The sequence below is a fragment of the Podarcis pityusensis genome, assembly GCF_964106645.2.
Source record: "Podarcis pityusensis genome assembly, chromosome: 13".
Lineage (NCBI taxonomy): Eukaryota > Metazoa > Chordata > Lepidosauria > Squamata > Lacertidae > Podarcis > Podarcis pityusensis.
In genome coordinates this window covers 46,330,530-46,351,691 of record NC_138038.1, presented here as the reverse complement: position 1 = coordinate 46,351,691, position 21,162 = coordinate 46,330,530, and the positions used below count along the sequence as shown (strand labels likewise).

General features: G+C 44.0%; 1 long non-coding RNA gene across 1 annotated transcript; it reads right to left on the bottom strand.

The window, feature by feature from the left end:
* Positions 1 to 5,923: 5,923 nt before the first annotated feature.
* Positions 5,924 to 20,591, bottom strand: LOC308461723. The gene is made up of 2 exons (XR_013978950.1): positions 19,737 to 20,591; positions 5,924 to 10,335 (listed from the first exon to the last, which is right to left on the bottom strand). It is a non-coding gene; the product is annotated as an uncharacterized lncRNA (long non-coding RNA).
* Positions 20,592 to 21,162: the final 571 nt, after the last annotated feature.

The following is a 21,162-nucleotide window of genomic DNA, read 5'->3' as shown; positions in this document are numbered from 1 at the left end:
ACATGGCTCCAAATGAAGTCCATCAGTATATGGGGATTATCCGGCTTCTACAGAGGTTTAGGTGGACATGGGTTGGGCTCTTTGTTGTGGATGGGAACAGCGGAGAACAATTCTTGCAGACCATAGAATCATTATTTTTCCAGAATGGAATTTGTTCAGCATTCACCAAAAGAATGCCAGAACAAGCCCAATTGGATAACCTTCTGGCCATACTTGCCATAGCTTTACCTGTATATTTACCATTAACAAATAAAAACCCCAGTACATTTATCATGTATGGAGGATCAATGGCAATTTCAACATTCAGAACTTTTGTATTTATTCAACATAATACCGGTTATAACAGGACAGTATTTGGAAAAGTGTGGATTATGACAATCCAGATTGATTTCATTTTAACTGGCCTTCAAAGGAGTTGGGATCTCCAGTTGTTCCAAGGTGCCCTTTCCTTTACAATTCACTCAGAAGAGCTTTTAGAGTTCAACCAATTCCTTCAGAACATCCAAACACAAAGGACCAAAGGAGATGGCTTTTTGAAGGACTTCTGGGGGCAGGCATTTGATTGTTTCTATCCTGATCCAGGTATGCCTGTCAAGGATGATGGAACATGTACTGGAGAAGAGAGGCTGGAAAATCTCCCTGCAGGTGTTTTTGAAATACACATGACTGGCCACAGCTACAGTATCTACAATGCTGTCTATGCTTTTGCTCATGCATTGCATGCTATGTTCACATCTAGACCCAAGCACAAAGAAAGTAATAGTACGAAGCATCAATCTATGCAGCCTTGGCAGGTAATGTCTCAATAACTAAACTGTTTATTTCAAGGGATTAATTAGTACATGGTGAGATTGCAGTCTTATCTGGGTATTCTTGGAAGGTGGGGATGTTTCAGCAAGCCCTGCTGAAGTCTCTATCTTAACAACCCACAACCATGAAATGAAGGGCATTCTTCTGATGCAGGGAATTCCCTCTCCATCGAGGCTCCCTGCACATTCAGGGTTCTAAATCAAAGAATGGTAGAGCCTACAAATGAACATAAGAGGACTTGTAGATCGGACCAAGGGATGCGGGTGGCTCTGTGGGTTAAACCACAGAGCCTAGGACTTGCCTAGGACTTGCCGATCAGAAGGTAGGTGATTTGAATCCCTGCGATGGGGTGCTCTCCTGTTGCCCGGTCCCTGCTCCTGCCAACCTAGCAGTTCGAAAGCATGTCAAAGTGCAAGTAGACAAATCGGTACCGCTACAGTGGGAAGGTAAATGGCATTTCCATGCGCTGCTCTGGTTCGCCAGAAGTGGCTTATTCATGCTGGCCACATGACCCGGAAGCTGTATGCCGGCTCCCTCAGCCAATAAAGCGAGATGAGCGCCGCAACCCCAGAGTCGGTCACGACTGGACCTAATGGTCAGGGATCCCTTTACCTTTACCTTAGATCGGACCAAAATCCCATCTCACCCAGAATCCTATGCTCACTGTAATGTACACAATCCCTTTGTGAATCTTATTTCAAACATGGATCTTTGTATATACATACAAAACATAATAGAAACAACTAATGTTAAGTGTGCTAAATCTCCCTTTGCCTCAATCCACTGCCTAGGGAATAGGACTCAAGTCAACTAACGGAAGGTCCAGCTGTGGTGAAAAGTGGTGGTATTCCATGTTTGTCCCAATTAGAGAATTTGAGTCTGAAATGCCTCTGGCATTTTCTAACTAGTTCTACAGAGCAACTGGTTGGAAAGGCAGTCCTATCACAATAGTTAAGAAACAAGGTCCCTAAATCAGTGGCGTAGCGTGGGTTGTCAGCACCCGGGGCAAGGCAAGTAATTTGCGCCCCCTAACCCATGGATTTTAGTAGGGGCAGAGAGCTGCGAGTGCAAGCGCTCCCCCCCCCGATGTTGCGCCCGGTGTGGCCGCCCCCCCTGCACCCCCCACGCTACACCAGTGCCCTAAATGGATCTGCCAAAGCTTCCTGTAATTCTCTTTGCTCCGTGTTTAATTCAAAAGGTGTACTCTCAGCTGGGTAATGAACAGGTGGTTAGTCTAAAATATGAGTCTAAAATTCCCACAGCCATGTGCACCTACTGTTACTTGCTCTGTTTTCCCTCCCAACTAGCTCCACCAGTTTCTCAGAGGCATTTCATTTAACAACTCAGCAAATGAAGCTGTGTCCTTTAATAATAAAAGGGAAATGAGAGGTGGGTTTGATATAACAAACCTAGTCCTATTCCCCAACAACTCCTTCCAGAAAGTGAGAGTTGGAAAGGTGGATCCCAATGATCTAGAAGAAAGCAAATTCACCATTAATGAGCATATGATTGTGTGGCACAGTCATTTTAATCAGGTATGGATTCTGCAGTTCTCCTGAGGGATATCCTTTATACCAACTGTGACTCGGGACTGAGTTCTTAGCCCCACTCTTTCAAGGCAGAAGTCTGCACTTCAGTGCTGTGTGTCCAAGCTGTCGTCCCCCCACCCCCACAACTTTCCCTGTGAAAATCCACTCTTTAAACTTGAATCATTTGCTTCCATTCAGCCTTAAAGAACTGGTTTTCATGAGGGAGCACTATGATGCAGAGCCCTAAAGCACAGGACATTTCTTGAAAGAGTGGAGGAAATGAAAATGTGGATAAACTTTTTATTGTGATTTTATAAATAGTAAAATAATAATAATAATAATAATAATAATAATAATAATAATAATAATTATTATTATTATTATTATTATTATTACCTAACATGGCTTTCTGGTGAATCATCAAGTTCTGGAAAGCATTCAGTGCCACCTAAAAAATTCACTATGCGAAATTTTGCAATGCCAAATATCTCAATTCTTATGGGGGGAAATGCATTTAGTATATCGTTTAAACTTTGTACATTACTTCTTAATATGCCCTACGTTGGGAACATAGGGTGAAGGGTGGGTCAGTGGTGCTGATGATAAAGGAATACTATTTCTTAATGAGCTACCAGGCATGCTACTGGGCTAGACAAGCTTTTTCTTTCTTTCAATGCCACCCAGCATAAATATTTTCATATGTCTATGGATAGGTGCTTCCTCTTTCTATGTGTAATGATTACTGCCAGCCTGGTCACCAGAAGAAAAAAAAGGAAGGAGAAAAGTTTTGCTGCTATGATTGCGCCCCATGCCCAGATGGGAAGATTTCAAACCAGACTGGTATATCATGTCATTTTGCCATTATATAAATAGCTGTAGTCAATGAATATACATTGAAGTCGGATCTCTCTCTCTCTCTCTCTCTCTCTCTCTCTCTCTCTCTCTCTCTCTCTCTCCCACACCCCTTGTTCTATTTTTCAGATATGGATGACTGCTTCAGATGCCCAGAAGATCAATATCCAAACAAGAATAAAAATGGCTGCATCCCCAAAGTCAAAACCTTTCTCTCATATGAAGAACCCATAGGGATTGCTTTAGCCTCACTTGCAATTTCTTTTTCTCTGATCACGGCCTTGATTCTAGGAACTTTTATTAAGCACAGAGACACCCCCATAGTCAAAGCCAACAACCGGGAACTTACCTACACTCTCCTCATCTCCCTCCTGCTCTGCTTCCTCTCTTCTTTGTTATTCATTGGCCAGCCTGGGGAAACGATCTGCCTTCTCCGACAACCAACATTTGGCATTATCTTCTCAGTGGTTGTTTCATGCGTTCTGGCAAAAACTACCATTGTTTCTCTAGCATTTATGGCTTCAAAGCCTGGCTCTAGAATGAAGAAATGGCTGGGGAGAAGACTGGCTTTTTCCATTGTCCTTTCCTGCTCCCTTATTCCGGTAGGCATTTGTGCTGTGTGGTTATCAACCTCTCCCCCATTCCCCCATTTAGACATGTATTCAGTAACTGAAGAAATTATAGTGCAATGTAATGAAGGGCTTGTTGCAATGTTTTACTGTGTCCTGGGCTACTTAGGTCTTCTGGCCATTGCCAGCTTCATTGAGGCATTCCTTGCCCGCAAGTTACCCGATATTTTTAATGAAGCTAAATTCATAACATTCAGCATGTTGGCATTTTGCAGCGTGTGGGTCTCCTTTGTTCCAACCTACCTAAGCACAAGAGGGAAACACATGGTGGCTGTGGAGGTCTTCTCCATCTTGGCTTCCAGTGCTGGCGTACTGGCTTGTATCTTCCTCCCTAAATGCTACATCATCCTCTTGAAACCTGAACTGAACTGCAGGGAGCAGATAAGCAGAAAATAATACAGTGGTACCTAGGGTTAAGAACTTAATTTGTTCTGGAGGTCCATTCTTAACCTGAAACTGTTCTTAACCTGAGGTACCACTTTAGCTAATGGGGCCTCCCACTGCTGCCGTGTCACCGCCGCACGATTTCTGTTCTCATCCTGAAGCAAAGTTCTTAACCTGAGGTACTATTTCTAGGTTAGCGGAGTCTGTAACCTGAAGCATCTGTAACCCGTGGTACCACTGTAATGAATATCTGTACTTTATGTGGGTTATATTGTTATGTAGATAGTGTTCAGGAGTACATTCTTTACTGTGACACTAATTATAGGTATTCTGGTAAAATTTATATTAAATTCTCTTGCAATGCCCTCATTCACAGTATGACTTGTTGCAAACACAAACTAAACATGAGACAACAGTGAGATGCAGCAGCAAAAAAAAAAGGGGGGGGAGAATGCTATTCTAAGCTGCATCAACAGAAGTCTAGTGTCCTGTTCAAGGGAAGTAATAGTACCAGTCTATTCTTCGTAGTGTGTTTAATCTATCTTAGTGTATTTTTGGTCTTTGAGGCTGCGGAAACCCAGCCAGATGGGCGGGGTACAAATAATAAATTATTATTATTATTATTATTATTATTATTATTATTATTATTATTATTCGTTGGTCAGACCACACCTATAATACTGTGTCCAGTTCTAGGTGTCACAATTTAAGAAGGATATTGACAAGCTGGAACATGTGTAGAGGAGGCAACTAGTATGATCAAGGGTCTAGAAGCCAAGTCTGATGAGAAATGGTTGCAGGAGCTGGGTATGTTTAGCCTGGACAAGAGGAGACTGAGAGGAGATATGATAGTCACCTTCAAATTTATAAAGGGCTGCGAGGTTACAGGGAACCAGGCAGAGGGCCTTTTTGATAGTGGCACCTGCCCTGTGGAACGCCCTCCCATCAGATGTCAAGGAAATCCTACTTTTAAAAGACATCTGAAGGCAGCCCTGTTTAGGGAAGTTTTTAATGTTTAATGCTGTATTGTGTTTTTAATATTCGATTGGGAGCCGCCCAGAGTGGCTGGGCAAACCCAATCAAATGGACAGGGTATAAATAAATTATTATTATTATTATTATTATTATTATTATTATTATTATTACTAGCCTACTTGTGCTCATTTGTTCTGCTTTCTTCCTCTGCTCTTTCTTAACTTTAATAAATCTCCATTTTGAAAACATGCCTTCCTTCTTTCATTATTTAAAAACTTGGTAATGTGTTTATTGCTTAATCTCTTTAAAATCATTTATAGTTATAAGGGGGAAGGGGAGGAATGGGAACTGGCATATTAGGTCCTCCTCCAGAAACATTAGCCATTGCCTTTCACCTCATGAAAGCCTAAAGTCTGCAGCAGGAAACGTTTTCCCCCTTTGGAGGTTCATCTTAAATGGGTATGTGCATCTTTTTGTGTGCGTTAAGTGGAGTTGCTGGAAGGGGCATGTGACAAGAGCTTTATGGTGGCAGCAAGACGATTCCCTTAAAAGTACCGTTTTCCTAAATACTCTCATAAACTTGCTCAAAGAAACCCAAGAATCATTCCAGAGGTTTGCTGAGAAATGCCAGCTCTCCTTTTGAACTCTACCTTTTCATACTTCTGAGGTGAAAATATAAGACTCAGTTGTGGTTCGAGGACCCGACCCCCGCGAAGTAAAATGAAGACACAGGGACACGTGATATAAGGTTAATGGGCTAGAAAAGGCCACAACTTTATTGATTACAGCAATGAAAAGGTATTGGCTTAGGCATTGGATCGCAAAACAAGTGGGTTTATTCACCAGGGGGTCAACACCTGTTGATGCTAATCCAACTATAGGCTCACCCCTGATGTCACCGAGGGTCGTGCCATGGCCTCCCGCCAAGCAGGCTTCGGACGGAATACACGACCGCCAGATTCCTTTAACGGAATACCCCTATAAATTGAAGGCATAGGCGATGGCCACACCTAGCACTTCGACACACCACAACACATTATTCCAATGCCTAACCTACCCACCAATACCACCAGAAAGTTGTGACGATTGCTATGAGGTAGGCGAAAAAACCAAAAAGCCTAATGCCAAATGGAAAAACTCCTACCAGGCCCCCCGGGCAACCGGGGCGACCAACCTAAGGTCCATAGCAAGGCCAATGACCTAAGCCCTAACTCAAAGGGAGTGGAGGGTGGGTGACTCGCTCAGGACGACAAAGAGAAATGAGGCCGGGGAGAGGCTGGCACTGCAGCATAAAGGCTGCTGGACACGCCCCCCCATGGCACCTGGTTGGGCGGCCACCGGGGGGGGCGTGAGTGCCAGCCAGGTGAGCTGGAGGCAGGGGGCAATGCCCCCTGCTAGGAGCGGTGTTCGGGCTCCCGCCCACAACCACTCCCCTCTCTTTCAGGGAGGAGAGTCTTTGTGGTTCGAGGACCCGACCCCCGCGAAGTAAAATGAAGACACAGGGACACGTGATATAAGGTTAATGGGCTAGAAAAGGCCACAACTTTATTGATTACAGCAATGAAAAGGTATTGGCTTAGGCATTGGATCGCAAAACAAGTGGGTTTATTCACCAGGGGGTCAACACCTGTTGATGCTAATCCAACTATAGGCTCACCCCTGATGTCACCGAGGGTCGTGCCATGGCCTCCCGCCAAGCAGGCTTCGGACGGAATACACGACCGCCAGATTCCTTTAACGGAATACCCCTATAAATTGAAGGCATAGGCGATGGCCACACCTAGCACTTCGACACACCACAACACATTATTCCAATGCCTAACCGCCACCCGAGCTAAAGGCTCGCCGCCAATACCTTCAAAGCTGCAACCAATCCCAGATGCTTTTGCTGACACTAGCTAACCAAATGTCGTTCCCCAGATCCGATAAGTGGACGCCGTCATTCCGGTATAAAGCTTGGTCGCCGATCCGGATACGGTCATGATAAATGACTCGGCCATACATAGAGCGCACCCAACGGGCTACCGCCCGAATTACGAGTTTCCTGGTTCTTTCAATGGCCATACAGCTTTGCGCACCGCGCCAAACAGTTCGTTTCAAGAAGGAGGACCAGAACACTGTTGTTCTGGGACACAAGGCTGCAAATGCATTCAAGTCTCTTTTTATGCTCCACAACAAGTCCACACTCCTTCTGTTAGCGAGGTCATTCTCCCCCAAATGAATTACAAGGATGTCGGGAGGGCCGAACTTGGCTACTTTCTCCCACAGCAATGGCATAAGCTCCTCCCAACGCATGCCTCTTCTCGAAAGCCAGGAAACTCGAACACCATGTGGAAGGCCAAGATTGTATGCAAGGCCGCAGCTCACCGCTCGTACGCGGGCCCAATGAACTATACTGTGGCCGCAAATCCACACGCTTCTCCTGAGCATAGCTGGGGGTAAAAGACAGAAAAGAAAAGGCAGATAAGTAGGGTAAAGCTGCAGGTCACATATTAGACTTATAAGCATTGGAGTTCCACCGGCCCATTTCTTTGATCCTGTCCGCCGGTAGCCCCAGGTGCGCGGCCGTGGTTGCGGCGCCCATCCTAAATGAATGCGTGGCGTACTCCTGGGAGGATAGACCACAAGCCTCAATAGCCTTGCGAAGTACTCTGGTGAATTGGTGCCTCAACAAGGGTGACCCATCTTCATGGACCAGAAACAGACCCGGGCCGGGCGGTCTGAGGTAGAGGTACCGCCTAGTGTCCTCTACCGGGCATGGGCCCTGCTGTGCCGACGCCGTGAGCTTAACTAGGACACCCTTACCAGCCTGATCAGTCTTGGACTGACGTATATCCACTGTCACATTAGAATCGGACAACTGCACGTCCTTGCACAGGAGGCCGCGTGTTGAACCTCGTGCACTAACTTCAAACACCACCTCACCAACTCTAAGCGCGCCAAAAAGGCGATAGCGTATGCTGCGGAAAAGAGACATGTTTCGAACCTGCACCAGCAAATTGACCTGAGTTTTATGCGTATCTGTGATAACCCGTAAGAATTGGCTTATGGCCCTCGGCCCTGTGAGGTTGTAACCTGCCCCAACCCTCAATGGCTCTACGGATCAAGAAGTCGCTACCCGGGTCATGAGCAAATGTAGCTTTTGAAAAGAAGCTGATGGCGGCTACGTGAATCTTTAAGGTTTTAGGAGCACGTCCCAGATCATCGAGATGGGAAAGGTACTGCAAGACATCGTCAGTGGTAGGAGGTACGTCATGTGAGAGCCCAGATAACCCAGACCTGGAACCAAGGAAATCACACCAGGCCTTCTTGTAGGACCTGAGAGTGGAGGGTGCCATGGATGCCAATACTCCCTGTATCACTTTGCGTCTCCCACATTCCACAGGCGCTCTGGAAAGGGTTCGGGCAACAGTTGTGCTCCAGGTGCAAGCAACCGGAAGCGAGGTATCGGAGGACGAACGCCCGCAGAAGGGAGGAGATCCTCTCAGACCGAGATGACTGCCTGGCTAGTATGTTCATGACCGCCAGGTTGTCGGAAGCACACGCGGTGATCTCGAAAATCTTCCGTCCAGATGTGAACGGCCACCACTATTGGAAAGAACTCAAGAAAGGTGAGATCCAACGTGATGGCCTGACCTTGCCATGCCGTCGGCCATCGTAGTGCACACCAGCGCCCCTTGAAGTACAAGCCAAAGCCTAAGGATCCAGCCGCATCCAATTGGACCTGGAAGTCTGATGACAGATTCAAGACATCCTGCCATAGAGATACCCCATTGTAGATCTCCAGACAAGTCGTCCACACCTCCAGATCTGCCTTGACCGACCTGGGGAGGCGGACCCTGTTGTGCGGGTGTCTAAGACCACTGACAGCCTGGCTAGGCGGGCACGCGCATTGGAGTGGACCTGGAAATCAGAGGCCAAATTAAGGATTTCCAGCCATAGGGAGACTCCGTTGTAGTGTTCCAGAAATCTGATCCCCATCTCACAATCCGCCTTGACCGACTTGATAAGTCTTACTCTATGGTGCGGATGCTTGAGGCCCGCTGACAACCTGGCTAAGGGTGAGCGAAATGGGCGGCCTGGTGAAACTACTCTACATGCGAAGTTGAAATGATCTAGCAAGGACTGGACCTGTCTAAGAGCGACTTCATTATTATTATTATTATTATTATTATTATTATTTCGGGAAGGGTTTGACAAATAGTTTCGTTAAGGGCAACTATTTTCCCCACTGGCAGGCGGGCGGATTGAGCTGCTGTGTCAAGCTCTATACCCAGGCAAGTAAGATGCGTTGAGGGTCCGCCTTATCTGAGGGGAACTCCCAGCTCCTGGGCCAAAGCTGAGAAGGCCTCCAGAAGGGAGGCACATTCGCCAGTATTGGGTTTCCCAATGAGTAGAAAAGTCACCGAGGTAACGTGTCTCCCCAGGTGAGTTGGTTCTGTAGCGCAAGGCCCAGTCCCAACAAGTGCTAAATGTCTCAAAGGCCAAGCCGGCTGCAGAACAACCCATCGGCATAGCCTTGACAATGTAATATTTCCCTTGAAATTTGAATCCCAGCAAATGAGAGTCATTGGGATGAACTGGCAATAGACAGAAGGCTGACTATGTCACATTTTGCTAAGAGTGCCTCGTAACCAAAATTCCGGATAAGTCTTAGTGCCCGATCGAAGAATTCAATTGAAGAATGCGGAGAGGAGGGAGCTGGTGGGAGGTGCACCCGGATATGAACCAGGGAGCTCTTGATGTGCAGTCAAATGCTCTACCACTGAGCTATACCCCCTTATTGTTGTTGTTATCATTCTATTATTATTTATCTGTTATTTATCCATTTATTGTTATTATTATTTATTATTGTTGTTATTTATTAAAATCTAATCCAGTATTATTTGTTCAATCAATTACCACTGTAAGTAGAATTAATTACTGATACTATCAATTGTCTACCGTAACTGACGATAATATGAAATAATTATTCATTATAGGGGATTGATCGGGAAAAACGCTGCTCATAATCATCAATGAACGATCTAAATGCATTTAGGCAGTGTGAAATAGTTTTGGGGTTATTATCCCGTCCATGTGGCACCCCCGATGAATTACGGCTATATGCACCCATGCAGCCTGAGGTGTGAGTAGATTCTGTTGCAGAGCGCTTCCTCTTAGGCGCCATGGATAACATGCTAAAGCTACTGCCACAAACACGTGCCACCGCTTACAAGCAGTTGTACAGGGACGTGTTATTGATTCTGAAACAAATATACTAATTAATGATTGCTTTACTTAAAACAATGATTCTCAAGCATTCAGTTAAATGTTTAATTGTTTATCCCATTAGTATGTGCTTCCGTGTGTTATTTATTACTCTCTCTATATATATTAATATTTATTATTATTATTATTTATTCTTTTTTTAATTTTTCTTAAAAATTAAGATGCTTCCTACTTCATATTATAATATCTCATTCAATCCCCTGCAACGCAGAATATACCGGGGTCCCATACGGGGATCAAACCAGCAACCTTAGCATTATCGGCCCCATGCTCTAACCAGTTGAGCTATCCAGGCTCTCTAGAATTGTGTGGGACCCAGAGGGTCATTTAGTCCAACCCCTTGCAAAGCAGGAATATATAATTGTTCCATACAGGGATTAAACCTGCAACCTTGGCGTTATTGTCACCACGCTCTAACCAACTGTGGGTTCCGAAATATATGTAAATTATTTGTTATTAATGATTTTTTTTTTAATGTTATTTGTTTATTTATATATTTACCTATGGATTTGCTTAATTAATTAATCAATTTAATCTTGGTATGTGACATCATTCCACTTATTCTCTTTTATTATTATTAATGTATATTTATCATTATTTATTTATTATAATAATTTTTCAATAAATAAATAAATAAATTACATCCACTTATTTTATTTATTATTAGTAGTATTTTATTCTATTATTTATCTATTCATTTTTATTTATTTGTTGTTATTATTCTATTATTTAATGTTATTGCTATTTATTACAATCTATTCCAGTATTATTTGTTCAAATAATTACCACTGTATGTAGAATTAATTGATGATGCTATTAATTGTCTACCATAACTAATGATGATATGAAATAATTATTCTTCATTTGACTGTTTGGTTTGTATTTGCCTATAAATTTATTTATTTGCCACCAAGCAAAGGGTCAGGCAGATAGACACAGCTAAATAACACACAAGCATATAGGGATGGAACAATGGGCGGCCCCCACACTGCAATCAAATGGAAATATCCCTTTAACTAACAGTTTGAAAAACATAAGGTTATGCTGGAGGCCCCAGCAGAAGGAAAATGCTGCCAAGGACAATGTATCCTTGATTGGCCATCCGCCAGGTACCTGAATTAACAATGTACCACGAATGTACAATGTACAATGGGACAATGTACCACGAACTGCCTGTCTTTAAGCGACAATGTATCCTGCCTGGTAGTTATTATTATTAATTTTATTTATTTATTTTTGTTAATTATTAAATTATTATTATTATTATTATTATTATTATTATTATTTATTATTTTAAATTATTATTATTATTTTAATTAATTACTATTTGTTTAATCAGTAAATATATTGCTAATCATTGATTCACTAATTCTCAATAAATTATTACAATGTAATTAAAGTTACTATAAAGCCGCTATCAATTTACACTAGCTATTGCTACTGGTTAATTAGCACCCTATTGTGTCCAATAAACTGGTCAAATTCAGACTTTATTCAAGCATCTCAAATCAGTTAAAATAATATAAAATTAATGTAATCCCCAGTTAGTAAAATCTCAAGCCTCTTAAATTAGTCTCTAATCAATTACTGAATATGTTGCTGCAAATCGAATGGCTTGATCAAATTACCTGTTTGATATTTTAAAATAGATGTAAATAATATATTGCAGATATTAATTAGCAAATTGAGCCACCGCTGACCACTAGATATCAGATAGTAAGGAACCTGCCTCCACCTGGGGGCCTGCTTCAATTAATCTGCAATATATCTGGCAAACTGAATTTCAACAACTGCTGATACTATCAGCGATTATATTGATGTGACTCAATTGCTGTGAGCAATGGGCGGAGACGACTGTAGGTAAAGCAGCCCCGCCCGGAGACAAAGGGGACGCAAGGGGGTGGCAGTAAAGGTGTTACTAGAACAACAAAAGAGAACTGGTTCTGCAGCTAAAGCATAAGCTGCCTTCTGTAAGACCAGGAGGCTGTTAATTGCCCAGCTATTCGGAGCTTAAGGGAAAACAAAGCAACCCTGGCCGGTGATCAAAGGACAATGCGAGGGGAAGGGGAGTGGGGGGTGGAGGGTGAAGAATAATGGGGGTGTGACTGCGTCTCCCAAGTAAAACAAATGCTGAAAGCAGCTAATATAACGATAAATGCCAGGCAAATAAAATCGCGTTCAACTAAGTAGTTCTTTGGATAGCACGTTCAACTAACAAAGACTTTGGACAAAATAATAATAATAATAATTAAAATAAAATAAAATAAAATAATTCCTTCCAGTAGCACCTTGATGACCAGCTAAGTTAGTTCTTGGTATGAGCTTTCATGTGCATGCTCACTTCTTCAGATACACTTTGGAGTAAGCTGAACAGAATCACCCTGGGGATGCAGCTGCAGTATAGCTGCTGGGGCAATGCAGTCGTCTGAAAGAAGTTTTTAAATGGAGCTGCCACCCCCTGAAATCACGGAGGCGTGGGGGAGCAACACCAAAGGGAGAAGGCAACACGTGGGGAGAGGGGGAGGAAGGGCTCCCAGCCAAACCACGGAGCCTGCTAGAGAAGGACACAAAGCCAGCTAGCAAAGGGGGAGGGAGGACAATGTCAGCTCTGGAGGGACAAAATTCCAGAGTAGGGAGGGGGGGTAACGAAGGGGGAAGGGGGGATTTGGAATAATAATAAACTGCAAAAACTACCATTGTTTCTCTAGCATTTATGGCTTCAAAGCCTGGCTCTAGAATGAAGAAATGGCTGGGGAGAAGACTGGCTTTTTCCATTGTCCTTTCCTGCTCCCTTATTCCGGTAGGCATTTGTGCTGTGTGGTTATCAACCTCTCCCCCATTCCCCCATTTAGACATGTATTCAGTAACTGAAGAAATTATAGTGCAATGTAATGAAGGGCTTGTTGCAATGTTTTACTGTGTCCTGGGCTACTTAGGTCTTCTGGCCATTGCCAGCTTCATTGAGGCATTCCTTGCCCGCAAGTTACCCGATATTTTTAATGAAGCTAAATTCATAACATTCAGCATGTTGGCATTTTGCAGCGTGTGGGTCTCCTTTGTTCCAACCTACCTAAGCACAAGAGGGAAACACATGGTGGCTGTGGAGGTCTTCTCCATCTTGGCTTCCAGTGCTGGCGTACTGGCTTGTATCTTCCTCCCTAAATGCTACATCATCCTCTTGAAACCTGAACTGAACTGCAGGGAGCAGATAAGCAGAAAATAATACAGTGGTACCTAGGGTTAAGAACTTAATTTGTTCTGGAGGTCCATTCTTAACCTGAAACTGTTCTTAACCTGAGGTACCACTTTAGCTAATGGGGCCTCCCACTGCTGCCGTGTCACCGCCGCACGATTTCTGTTCTCATCCTGAAGCAAAGTTCTTAACCTGAGGTACTATTTCTAGGTTAGCGGAGTCTGTAACCTGAAGCATCTGTAACCCGTGGTACCACTGTAATGAATATCTGTACTTTATGTGGGTTATATTGTTATGTAGATAGTGTTCAGGAGTACATTCTTTACTGTGACACTAATTATAGGTATTCTGGTAAAATTTATATTAAATTCTCTTGCAATGCCCTCATTCACAGTATGACTTGTTGCAAACACAAACTAAACATGAGACAACAGTGAGATGCAGCAGCAAAAAAAAAAGGGGGGGGAGAATGCTATTCTAAGCTGCATCAACAGAAGTCTAGTGTCCTGTTCAAGGGAAGTAATAGTACCAGTCTATTCTTCGTAGTGTGTTTAATCTATCTTAGTGTATTTTTGGTCTTTGAGGCTGCGGAAACCCAGCCAGATGGGCGGGGTACAAATAATAAATTATTATTATTATTATTATTATTATTATTATTATTATTATTATTATTCGTTGGTCAGACCACACCTATAATACTGTGTCCAGTTCTAGGTGTCACAATTTAAGAAGGATATTGACAAGCTGGAACATGTGTAGAGGAGGCAACTAGTATGATCAAGGGTCTAGAAGCCAAGTCTGATGAGAAATGGTTGCAGGAGCTGGGTATGTTTAGCCTGGACAAGAGGAGACTGAGAGGAGATATGATAGTCACCTTCAAATTTATAAAGGGCTGCGAGGTTACAGGGAACCAGGCAGAGGGCCTTTTTGATAGTGGCACCTGCCCTGTGGAACGCCCTCCCATCAGATGTCAAGGAAATCCTACTTTTAAAAGACATCTGAAGGCAGCCCTGTTTAGGGAAGTTTTTAATGTTTAATGCTGTATTGTGTTTTTAATATTCGATTGGGAGCCGCCCAGAGTGGCTGGGCAAACCCAATCAAATGGACAGGGTATAAATAAATTATTATTATTATTATTATTATTATTATTATTATTATTATTACTAGCCTACTTGTGCTCATTTGTTCTGCTTTCTTCCTCTGCTCTTTCTTAACTTTAATAAATCTCCATTTTGAAAACATGCCTTCCTTCTTTCATTATTTAAAAACTTGGTAATGTGTTTATTGCTTAATCTCTTTAAAATCATTTATAGTTATAAGGGGGAAGGGGAGGAATGGGAACTGGCATATTAGGTCCTCCTCCAGAAACATTAGCCATTGCCTTTCACCTCATGAAAGCCTAAAGTCTGCAGCAGGAAACGTTTTCCCCCTTTGGAGGTTCATCTTAAATGGGTATGTGCATCTTTTTGTGTGCGTTAAGTGGAGTTGCTGGAAGGGGCATGTGACAAGAGCTTTATGGTGGCAGCAAGACGATTCCCTTAAAAGTACCGTTTTCCTAAATACTCTCATAAACTTGCTCAAAGAAACCCAAGAATCATTCCAGAGGTTTGCTGAGAAATGCCAGCTCTCCTTTTGAACTCTACCTTTTCATACTTCTGAGGTGAAAATATAAGACTCAGTTGTGGTTCGAGGACCCGACCCCCGCGAAGTAAAATGAAGACACAGGGACACGTGATATAAGGTTAATGGGCTAGAAAAGGCCACAACTTTATTGATTACAGCAATGAAAAGGTATTGGCTTAGGCATTGGATCGCAAAACAAGTGGGTTTATTCACCAGGGGGTCAACACCTGTTGATGCTAATCCAACTATAGGCTCACCCCTGATGTCACCGAGGGTCGTGCCATGGCCTCCCGCCAAGCAGGCTTCGGACGGAATACACGACCGCCAGATTCCTTTAACGGAATACCCCTATAAATTGAAGGCATAGGCGATGGCCACACCTAGCACTTCGACACACCACAACACATTATTCCAATGCCTAACCTACCCACCAATACCACCAGAAAGTTGTGACGATTGCTATGAGGTAGGCGAAAAAACCAAAAAGCCTAATGCCAAATGGAAAAACTCCTACCAGGCCCCCCGGGCAACCGGGGCGACCAACCTAAGGTCCATAGCAAGGCCAATGACCTAAGCCCTAACTCAAAGGGAGTGGAGGGTGGGTGACTCGCTCAGGACGACAAAGAGAAATGAGGCCGGGGAGAGGCTGGCACTGCAGCATAAAGGCTGCTGGACACGCCCCCCCATGGCACCTGGTTGGGCGGCCACCGGGGGGGGCGTGAGTGCCAGCCAGGTGAGCTGGAGGCAGGGGGCAATGCCCCCTGCTAGGAGCGGTGTTCGGGCTCCCGCCCACAACCACTCCCCTCTCTTTCAGGGAGGAGAGTCTTTGTGGTTCGAGGACCCGACCCCCGCGAAGTAAAATGAAGACACAGGGACACGTGATATAAGGTTAATGGGCTAGAAAAGGCCACAACTTTATTGATTACAGCAATGAAAAGGTATTGGCTTAGGCATTGGATCGCAAAACAAGTGGGTTTATTCACCAGGGGGTCAACACCTGTTGATGCTAATCCAACTATAGGCTCACCCCTGATGTCACCGAGGGTCGTGCCATGGCCTCCCGCCAAGCAGGCTTCGGACGGAATACACGACCGCCAGATTCCTTTAACGGAATACCCCTATAAATTGAAGGCATAGGCGATGGCCACACCTAGCACTTCGACACACCACAACACATTATTCCAATGCCTAACCGCCACCCGAGCTAAAGGCTCGCCGCCAATACCTTCAAAGCTGCAACCAATCCCAGATGCTTTTGCTGACACTAGCTAACCAAATGTCGTTCCCCAGATCCGATAAGTGGACGCCGTCATTCCGGTATAAAGCTTGGTCGCCGATCCGGATACGGTCATGATAAATGACTCGGCCATACATAGAGCGCACCCAACGGGCTACCGCCCGAATTACGAGTTTCCTGGTTCTTTCAATGGCCATACAGCTTTGCGCACCGCGCCAAACAGTTCGTTTCAAGAAGGAGGACCAGAACACTGTTGTTCTGGGACACAAGGCTGCAAATGCATTCAAGTCTCTTTTTATGCTCCACAACAAGTCCACACTCCTTCTGTTAGCGAGGTCATTCTCCCCCAAATGAATTACAAGGATGTCGGGAGGGCCGAACTTGGCTACTTTCTCCCACAGCAATGGCATAAGCTCCTCCCAACGCATGCCTCTTCTCGAAAGCCAGGAAACTCGAACACCATGTGGAAGGCCAAGATTGTATGCAAGGCCGCAGCTCACCGCTCGTACGCGGGCCCAATGAACTATACTGTGGCCGCAAATCCACACGCTTCTCCTGAGCATAGCTGGGGGTAAAAGACAGAAAAGAAAAGGCAGATAAGTAGGGTAAAGCTGCAGGTCACATATTAGACTTATAAGCATTGGAGTTCCACCGGCCCATTTCTTTGATCCTGTCCGCCGGTAGCCCCAGGTGCGCGGCCGTGGTTGCGGCGCCCATCCTAAATGAATGCGTGGCGTACTCCTGGGAGGATAGACCACAAGCCTCAATAGCCTTGCGAAGTACTCTGGTGAATTGGTGCCTCAACAAGGGTGACCCATCTTCATGGACCAGAAACAGACCCGGGCCGGGCGGTCTGAGGTAGAGGTACCGCCTAGTGTCCTCTACCGGGCATGGGCCCTGCTGTGCCGACGCCGTGAGCTTAACTAGGACACCCTTACCAGCCTGATCAGTCTTGGACTGACGTATATCCACTGTCACATTAGAATCGGACAACTGCACGTCCTTGCACAGGAGGCCGCGTGTTGAACCTCGTGCACTAACTTCAAACACCACCTCACCAACTCTAAGCGCGCCAAAAAGGCGATAGCGTATGCTGCGGAAAAGAGACATGTTTCGAACCTGCACCAGCAAATTGACCTGAGTTTTATGCGTATCTGTGATAACCCGTAAGAATTGGCTTATGGCCCTCGGCCCTGTGAGGTTGTAACCTGCCCCAACCCTCAATGGCTCTACGGATCAAGAAGTCGCTACCCGGGTCATGAGCAAATGTAGCTTTTGAAAAGAAGCTGATGGCGGCTACGTGAATCTTTAAGGTTTTAGGAGCACGTCCCAGATCATCGAGATGGGAAAGGTACTGCAAGACATCGTCAGTGGTAGGAGGTACGTCATGTGAGAGCCCAGATAACCCAGACCTGGAACCAAGGAAATCACACCAGGCCTTCTTGTAGGACCTGAGAGTGGAGGGTGCCATGGATGCCAATACTCCCTGTATCACTTTGCGTCTCCCACATTCCACAGGCGCTCTGGAAAGGGTTCGGGCAACAGTTGTGCTCCAGGTGCAAGCAACCGGAAGCGAGGTATCGGAGGACGAACGCCCGCAGAAGGGAGGAGATCCTCTCAGACCGAGATGACTGCCTGGCTAGTATGTTCATGACCGCCAGGTTGTCGGAAGCACACGCGGTGATCTCGAAAATCTTCCGTCCAGATGTGAACGGCCACCACTATTGGAAAGAACTCAAGAAAGGTGAGATCCAACGTGATGGCCTGACCTTGCCATGCCGTCGGCCATCGTAGTGCACACCAGCGCCCCTTGAAGTACAAGCCAAAGCCTAAGGATCCAGCCGCATCCAATTGGACCTGGAAGTCTGATGACAGATTCAAGACATCCTGCCATAGAGATACCCCATTGTAGATCTCCAGACAAGTCGTCCACACCTCCAGATCTGCCTTGACCGACCTGGGGAGGCGGACCCTGTTGTGCGGGTGTCTAAGACCACTGACAGCCTGGCTAGGCGGGCACGCGCATTGGAGTGGACCTGGAAATCAGAGGCCAAATTAAGGATTTCCAGCCATAGGGAGACTCCGTTGTAGTGTTCCAGAAATCTGATCCCCATCTCACAATCCGCCTTGACCGACTTGATAAGTCTTACTCTATGGTGCGGATGCTTGAGGCCCGCTGACAACCTGGCTAAGGGTGAGCGAAATGGGCGGCCTGGTGAAACTACTCTACATGCGAAGTTGAAATGATCTAGCAAGGACTGGACCTGTCTAAGAGCGACTTCATTATTATTATTATTATTATTATTATTATTATTTCGGGAAGGGTTTGACAAATAGTTTCGTTAAGGGCAACTATTTTCCCCACTGGCAGGCGGGCGGATTGAGCTGCTGTGTCAAGCTCTATACCCAGGCAAGTAAGATGCGTTGAGGGTCCGCCTTATCTGAGGGGAACTCCCAGCTCCTGGGCCAAAGCTGAGAAGGCCTCCAGAAGGGAGGCACATTCGCCAGTATTGGGTTTCCCAATGAGTAGAAAAGTCACCGAGGTAACGTGTCTCCCCAGGTGAGTTGGTTCTGTAGCGCAAGGCCCAGTCCCAACAAGTGCTAAATGTCTCAAAGGCCAAGCCGGCTGCAGAACAACCCATCGGCATAGCCTTGACAATGTAATATTTCCCTTGAAATTTGAATCCCAGCAAATGAGAGTCATTGGGATGAACTGGCAATAGACAGAAGGCTGACTATGTCACATTTTGCTAAGAGTGCCTCGTAACCAAAATTCCGGATAAGTCTTAGTGCCCGATCGAAGAATTCAATTGAAGAATGCGGAGAGGAGGGAGCTGGTGGGAGGTGCACCCGGATATGAACCAGGGAGCTCTTGATGTGCAGTCAAATGCTCTACCACTGAGCTATACCCCCTTATTGTTGTTGTTATCATTCTATTATTATTTATCTGTTATTTATCCATTTATTGTTATTATTATTTATTATTGTTGTTATTTATTAAAATCTAATCCAGTATTATTTGTTCAATCAATTACCACTGTAAGTAGAATTAATTACTGATACTATCAATTGTCTACCGTAACTGACGATAATATGAAATAATTATTCATTATAGGGGATTGATCGGGAAAAACGCTGCTCATAATCATCAATGAACGATCTAAATGCATTTAGGCAGTGTGAAATAGTTTTGGGGTTATTATCCCGTCCATGTGGCACCCCCGATGAATTACGGCTATATGCACCCATGCAGCCTGAGGTGTGAGTAGATTCTGTTGCAGAGCGCTTCCTCTTAGGCGCCATGGATAACATGCTAAAGCTACTGCCACAAACACGTGCCACCGCTTACAAGCAGTTGTACAGGGACGTGTTATTGATTCTGAAACAAATATACTAATTAATGATTGCTTTACTTAAAACAATGATTCTCAAGCATTCAGTTAAATGTTTAATTGTTTATCCCATTAGTATGTGCTTCCGTGTGTTATTTATTACTCTCTCTATATATATTAATATTTATTATTATTATTATTTATTCTTTTTTTAATTTTTCTTAAAAATTAAGATGCTTCCTACTTCATATTATAATATCTCATTCAATCCCCTGCAACGCAGAATATACCGGGGTCCCATACGGGGATCAAACCAGCAACCTTAGCATTATCGGCCCCATGCTCTAACCAGTTGAGCTATCCAGGCTCTCTAGAATTGTGTGGGACCCAGAGGGTCATTTAGTCCAACCCCTTGCAAAGCAGGAATATATAATTGTTCCATACAGGGATTAAACCTGCAACCTTGGCGTTATTGTCACCACGCTCTAACCAACTGTGGGTTCCGAAATATATGTAAATTATTTGTTATTAATGATTTTTTTTTTAATGTTATTTGTTTATTTATATATTTACCTATGGATTTGCTTAATTAATTAATCAATTTAATCTTGGTATGTGACATCATTCCACTTATTCTCTTTTATTATTATTAATGTATATTTATCATTATTTATTTATTATAATAATTTTTCAATAAATAAATAAATAAATTACATCCACTTATTTTATTTATTATTAGTAGTATTTTATTCTATTATTTATCTATTCATTTTTATTTATTTGTTGTTATTATTCTATTATTTAATGTTATTGCTATTTATTACAATCTATTCCAGTATTATTTGTTCAAATAATTACCACTGTATGTAGAATTAATTGATGATGCTATTAATTGTCTACCATAACTAATGATGATATGAAATAATTATTCTTCATTTGACTGTTTGGTTTGTATTTGCCTATAAATTTATTTATTTGCCACCAAGCAAAGGGTCAGGCAGATAGACACAGCTAAATAACACACAAGCATATAGGGATGGAACAATGGGCGGCCCCCACACTGCAATCAAATGGAAATATCCCTTTAACTAACAGTTTGAAAAACATAAGGTTATGCTGGAGGCCCCAGCAGAAGGAAAATGCTGCCAAGGACAATGTATCCTTGATTGGCCATCCGCCAGGTACCTGAATTAACAATGTACCACGAATGTACAATGTACAATGGGACAATGTACCACGAACTGCCTGTCTTTAAGCGACAATGTATCCTGCCTGGTAGTTATTATTATTAATTTTATTTATTTATTTTTGTTAATTATTAAATTAT